We start from the raw sequence: 5,806 nt of genomic DNA on the forward strand, positions 1-5,806 counted from the left end.
CCTCTTCTCTTCTCTTCTCTTCTCTTCTCTTCTCTTCTCTGGCTCTGCTTGCAGTCCCACACCAGCCTCTGGCACCCAAGAGCAGCCTTGAGTGTAGCCAAAGTCTGGCAGAGGCCTGCAGCAGCCCTCCCTCTCCCTCTCATAACAGTGACCAACATCAGCTCTACAGGACAGGAGAGCCACAGATGGGTACTTCTGTGGCTTTAATTTACCCTGTCTCCCTCCCTCTGGTCCAGAGTAATGCTGAGGAGCTGTTGGCTCCACATAAGTAGCTCTGGAATGAGTAGCATCTACTGTGGTTTGCTATGCTTCCTCTCCTTGAAGGCAGGGCCGGCTTTTGTTTTTGTTTTGAGGGAAGGGGTGCTTTTTGTTGTTTTGTGCAGGGGGGAGGGGGTTGATGGGTTTGTCTTTTGTTGTAGTTATTAATAATGCAGCCTTGAACTTGATATTCTTCTGCCTCAGGCTCCCAATCGCTCAGGTGGGCGTGTTTTGATTCACCATCTGAAGCCCTCCCCTCAGCACTTGGCTTTACAGACTGGTGACAGTAGGGGATGAATGAGTGTTAGTGGGAGACAATGGACTACTGCACATCTAGTCTTTTTTTTTTTTTTTTAACTTTTATTGCATTATCAGAAAAGTTACATGACTTCAATTTATCTGAATTTGTTAACATTTAAAAACATATTTTAATTAAATAGAATTGAATCACATTCTAGTTCCCCTTTTGTACCACCGCTCCTCCCGTAGACCCCCTTCAATACCTATAATATATTTTTTGTCATATTCCTTAAAGTTTATAAAATATTGTAAAAAAAATAAGTATTATAAAAGTTGTTTGATATAAAACAACAATCGATTTAACAGTCTTATGTAGATGCTCGTCTACAGCAATAGTGAAAATACATTTTTCTCAATATAAATTTTAAATGACTTCAAACATATCTAGTCTTAAAATAAATACCTAAATGGATTTTACTAAGACCAAAACCCCAGCACTTTTTTTCACCATTTCCATTCTTTTGAGAATTTCATGCGCCCACATAATATGCTTTGATGAAATCCAATCCCATTCCTTCCCTTTCCACACCTCCCCCATGTCCCACCCCCACTTTTCCCTCACAACTTAATGTGCTCTCCCTTTAACCCCCTTGGAGTCCATCTAGGGCTGCCTGCATATATATGAGTGTAGATGCATCTACTAGAGCATGGGCATCCTCGAGGTAGCTGCGTCCCTCCAGAAAACTGACTCCACCCCTCCCCACAGCTGACTGCCAATAGCCCCAAAGCTAGTGACGGGCTTTCATGAGCCCCACCCCCACCCCAGTCCTTGCTGGGATTTTAGCTGGCCTGATCCTGTACATGTAGTCACCGCTGTGTACACAGCTACTCTTTTTTTTTAAAGATTTTTTTTTTTTAATGTGTGTGAGTACACTGTCACTCTCTTCAGACACACCAGAAGAGGGCATTGGATCCCATTATAGATGGTTGCGAGCTACCATGTGGTTGCTGGGAATTGAACTTAGGACCTCTGGAAGAGCAGTCAGTGCTCTTAACTGCTGAGCCATCTCTCCAGTCCCTACACAGCTATTCTTAATCCAGGGTGTACTGGAATTCAGTGGCAAGAATCATGTATATAATACCTTATCTAGTTTCTCATAGAAAGTCTGCATAACAGCTTCTACATAGGGAGAATTTAGGAAGGTAGGTGAGAAATTAGTAAAAGAGGGCTTTCATAGGAGAGTCTGGGCAAGCAAGATCAAGTCTTACCAAAGTATAGTCCTTCATTTTGAACTTCCAGGTCTTTACACGTATTACTCAGCCAACAATTAAAAGAAAGGGAAATGACTATTGGTAGAAGAGAGGGAGAGGGCGAGGCATGATCAGGATCCACCAGGACTTAGCCACACCCTTGATGTCCAGGCTGAGGAACTGAATTCTAACTAGAGAGATGGGGCAAGCACAAGTCTCTCCAGGCCCACGTGCTATGGCACAAGTGCCAAGCTTCCATGGAGGCTCAGTCTCCTAAGGGTCAGCCAATAACAGCACGTGTTTCCAGCCTCAGAGGCTCAGCTCTGAGATAAACTATCAAAAGTGTGCCGAGCTCTGTGAATTACCGTGTAAATGGTACACTTAGATATCTCCCAAGGTTAGTCTCCGGACTTTGTAGTCACTCAAAACCTGGGAGTCCCCTTAACTAGGCCCAAAGTAGGCTTTCAAAAGAAGTTCCTTCAGTTTTGTTTGGTTTTCTTTTGAAAGGTTTGTTTACTTTCCATGGGTGAGTATTTCCGCTTGTGTGTGTGTGTGTGTGTGTGTGTGTGTGTGTGTGTGTGTACACTTGCTCCCGCATGTGTGCCTGGAACCCGTGGAAATCAGAAGGGGGAGTCAGATCGCCTGGAACTAGAGTTGCAAATGGTTGTGGGCCAGCGTGTGGGTGCTGGGAATGGAACCTTGGTCTTCTGCAAGAGCAGCAAGGACTCCTAACTGCTGAGCCAGCTCTCTGGCCGCCCACATCCTTCACTTTTAAATGGAAACAAGCACAACTACTTTTTGTTTGTATTAAACAAAATAGGCCCAAAGGTGCACCAATTGTATCCTGCACACATACACTCCTGGTGGGTCCATCAAAGGACAGGATCAAAAATTTTCTGTATGGCATTGTTTGTAATAGAAAAAGAAAAAGAAACCTGGAAATAACCTAGATAACCTTCTGAAGCAAGGCAGGGCTGGGCAGTGGTGGCCCACGCCTTTTATCCCAGCACTGGAGAGGCAGAGGCAGGCGGATTTCTGAGTTTGAGGCCAGCCTGGTCTACAGAGTGAGTTCCAGGACAGCCAGGGATATACAAGAAACCCTGTTTCAGAAAAAAACAAAAAACAAAAAACAAAAAACAAAAAAAAAAAAAGAAAGAAAGAAAAAGAAAGAAAGGTAGGTACATAAAATGTGGTGTACTCCACAGCAGAGCAGAGTTCCACTCTGTGGGTAGGAGAAGAGAGGCAGGCCACAGGCGTAGGGGCGGCAACCCGCAGGATGTAGTGGGGACACCAAAGAAGACGACACATTGTAGCACACTGCAGTCAAGTGCAGGTCAAGAAAAATTAAATGAGGTCTTCTTACTTGTGGCTCAAAAACATAAGTGACAAAGCAAAATTCTAAACATAAAATCTAGGCAGTTATGTACCCCAAAACATCAGTGGGGATCAGGAAGAGGAAGAGGACGGTGAGGTAACCGGAGATACACGGGAGGCGGCTAGACTGAGTGGGAACCCTGGGTCCCTCCAGCTGGTGGTGAGGTCATTTTATCATGAAACTTTGTATCTGAGGTGGGTGTTAGCACATAGCCCTTTTCATGACTCAAATATTCCAGTTTCAAAACCTACACCGCACCCAGATCATAGGAGTCACACAGGCCCGTGTGTGACATGCCTAGCATGTAGTAGGTGCTCAACAAATGGTTGTGAGAAGCAGTTATGGGGGCAATTAATTTTGTTTTGTTTTGTTGAGACAGAGTCTCTCTGTGTGGCTCTGGCTGTCCTGAAATGTGCTATATAGACCAGGCTGTCCTCGAACTCACAAAGATCTGCCTGGCTCTGTTCCTCAAGTGTTGGAACTAAAGACATATACCCCTGCACCCGGTTTGATGGGAGCATTTGTTTTAAGTCTATTCATGAGGAATAATACGTTGTGTTTAGTATGTAAGATGTTAGCTATTTGGATTTGATTATAGAAATTAACATTTTATTTTTTTTTCTGAATGCAATGCCTTTTATTTGTATTTGATGAGGAGGATTAACACGCTCAGCAACTCCGGTGACTTTTGCTCGCCCCACTGAGAAGCAAGGGGCTTACGAGCGTCTCTCTCCTCACACAACACTGTTCTTTCGAGGGACTGATACCTATGCAGCCACCTGACCTGGACAGTCAGGGCTCAGCTGAGTTGGGAGTCTTGGGGTGTCTCATTTTAGGGGACAGGGCCCTAAAAGCCCGCCTCTAAAGACCCCATTGTGCCTGGTTCTGGATAAAGTTTCCTTGTTCAACCACTTACAGACAACACCAGCTCTGGCTCCCCTCTGTGGACCTGATCCTGGCAGAATGTTTTCTTTTTCAGAGTTGTTCTTTTTAAATCAACGATAGAAGGACTCCATCAGAACACTAGGCACCTCCCCAGATGGAACGTAAATTCAATCAAACTGGGATGTGACTATCCAGAATCGTAATGGCAGACAGCAAGCAGGGAGCCACCCTAAACCTCTATCCTAGCACAGCTGAGAACTCCCTATGAGAGGGTGGAAAGGAAGGAGAGGAGAAATGGCATGCTTTCCAAACTTAACAACACTGTGGGGGCCCCAAGACCGCTGGCCTCTACAGCACCCCTACTTCCCTTCCAGCTGCTCGCACAGCTTGAGCACATAGCTTGAGCACTCTGCTTGGTAACACGTGCCCGCCACCGGAGCTCCCAGGTTATACTTCTTGCGGAAGGTCTCCATCTTGAACGCTTGTCTCCAGACCTGTTGCTGAGGTCGGGCTCGTCGAAGCTCAGCGGCTGTTCCTGCCCGTACACCAGCCAGACATAGCGGTGGAGACCTGTGCCTCTGGGAGGTCCGGAGTCCCAGAGCCCACATAATCTGAGAGGACAGTGCCACTGCTAATGTCGTTGCCCTTCATGTTGACCACCAGGAAGTGGTGCCACTCGCTGAATTTGGGGTCCTTCCTGCTGGGAGCGTCCGGGTCTGTGAGGATTACGGTGTAGAGTTTCTCAGGATCAAGGCCATCCCATGAAATGCTGCTGGGCCTATTCATAACCTGGGTGGGTGTCAGCACTTTGCCCAGCTCTCCACTGTCACCCAGTCGTAGTTGATCCGCAGGGTGTGCTGGGGCGGCTCATCCACCTCCTGCAAGCACAGCAGCCTGGCCTACTGGCTGATGTCCTCAGCCATGGCGATGGACAGATGGAGCACATGTGCACACCAGGTCGCCGAGTCCCAAAGATTTATTTATTTATTATCATATGTAAGTACACTGTAGCTATCTTCAGACACTCCAGAAGAGGGAGTCAGATCTCATTATAGATGGTTGTGAGCCACCATGTGGTTGCTGGGATTTGAACTCAGGACCTTGGGAAGAGTAGTCGGTGCTCTTAACCACCAAGCCATCTCTCCAGTCCCCGAAATTAACATTTTCTAATGAAAGAAAAATGTTTGTGGCTTCAGCCATAGCCTGGATTCTCCGCTGCTAGAAAGGGCACAATAAATAAAGGATGAATGAATGAATGGATGAATGAATGAGCAAACAAATGAACACCTGCTTGGCTTCTTTTCCTACCTTCACACCTTCTTCCCTAGCTAACTCTGGGAATCAAATCCGATGATGAGCAATGTGATAGCTTGAGATGAGGGTGTGATTCATGCTCACAGCTCCTCAGAATCTCTGACGGCGAATGGGAGAATCCCAGCCCCAAGAGGGCACAGTCTCCCTCTTTCAAACTAAACCACAGACCCCTCTGTGAGAATGTCTCCTTGTCTCCCCGCTCCCTGTGACTTCTGGCACAGTCCTGGGTCCACAGCAGTTGCTCATGAAAACGGCTGTTTCTCGAGAGGAGAGGCCTCCGGTTGGTGCGGGGACTCCAGGTGAGCCTGCTGTAGTTTCCCTCATGCTGCATCGCCAGGAGCTTTGGCCTTGCTTACATTCATAGTCCCTGATCAGAGGAAAGTTAGTGGATTTGTAAATCTAGAAAAGGCTAATAAATCCATCCTATTTCAGAGTACATACAAACAGGGACTTACCTACGGAGTCATGAGCAAACCAGCCACT

The 5,806-nt window shown here is 46.6% G+C and overlaps 1 pseudogene; it reads right to left on the minus strand.

The window, feature by feature from the left end:
- Positions 1-4,368: 4,368 nt before the first annotated feature.
- On the minus strand, positions 4,369-4,932 carry LOC116070152 (annotated as a pseudogene).
- Positions 4,933-5,806: the final 874 nt, after the last annotated feature.

The sequence above is a fragment of the Mastomys coucha genome, unplaced genomic scaffold (genome assembly GCF_008632895.1).
Source record: "Mastomys coucha isolate ucsf_1 unplaced genomic scaffold, UCSF_Mcou_1 pScaffold1, whole genome shotgun sequence".
Lineage (NCBI taxonomy): Eukaryota > Metazoa > Chordata > Mammalia > Rodentia > Muridae > Mastomys > Mastomys coucha.